Below are 558 nucleotides of genomic sequence, written 5' to 3' on the forward strand. Positions count from 1 at the left end.
AAGTACATGAGGAATTTCAATGAAAAAAAAAACGTTTACAAATGACATGTGAAAGATTTAGACAATTTATAAAGCTATTTTTTGTTAAGATAAAAACATATGTAATATTTAAGAAATGCCAAATTTCATCGAGATCCGTTCATCCATTTTGGATACAAACTCTAATAAACAAACATCCATCCGTCCATCCATCTAAACATTTGTATCTACAAAATTAATATGATTAAGGTGTGATATTAAGATTGAGATAGTAAAAAGTAAGAAGTAAGATATGCAATATTCTTACCTTTATTTTTTAATGATTTTTTGCCAGATGTTGAAGGTTGGCTAGTAGACATATCCAGCATCTCGGTATCTAAAATGTTCAAATAATAATTGTATAAATTAAGGAAAATATTAAGATTGGCATAGTAACAAGTAAGAAGTAAGATATACAATATTCTTACCTTTATTTTTTACAAATTTTTTGCCAGATGTTGAAGGTTGGCTAGTAGACATATCCAGCATCTCGATATCTAAAATGTCCAAATAATAATTAAAAAAAAGCATTTCAATCTA

The 558-nt window shown here is 26.7% G+C and overlaps 1 long non-coding RNA gene across 1 annotated transcript; it reads right to left on the bottom strand.

Moving 5' to 3' along the window:
• Positions 1–299: 299 nt before the first annotated feature.
• On the bottom strand, positions 300–518 carry LOC106106080. Its single transcript, XR_001225780.1, has 2 exons — positions 447–518; positions 300–355 (listed from the first exon to the last, which is right to left on the bottom strand). It is a non-coding gene; the product is annotated as an uncharacterized LOC106106080 (long non-coding RNA).
• Positions 519–558: the final 40 nt, after the last annotated feature.

Source organism: Papilio polytes, unplaced genomic scaffold, assembly GCF_000836215.1.
Source record: "Papilio polytes unplaced genomic scaffold, Ppol_1.0 DF822480.1, whole genome shotgun sequence".
Lineage (NCBI taxonomy): Eukaryota > Metazoa > Arthropoda > Insecta > Lepidoptera > Papilionidae > Papilio > Papilio polytes.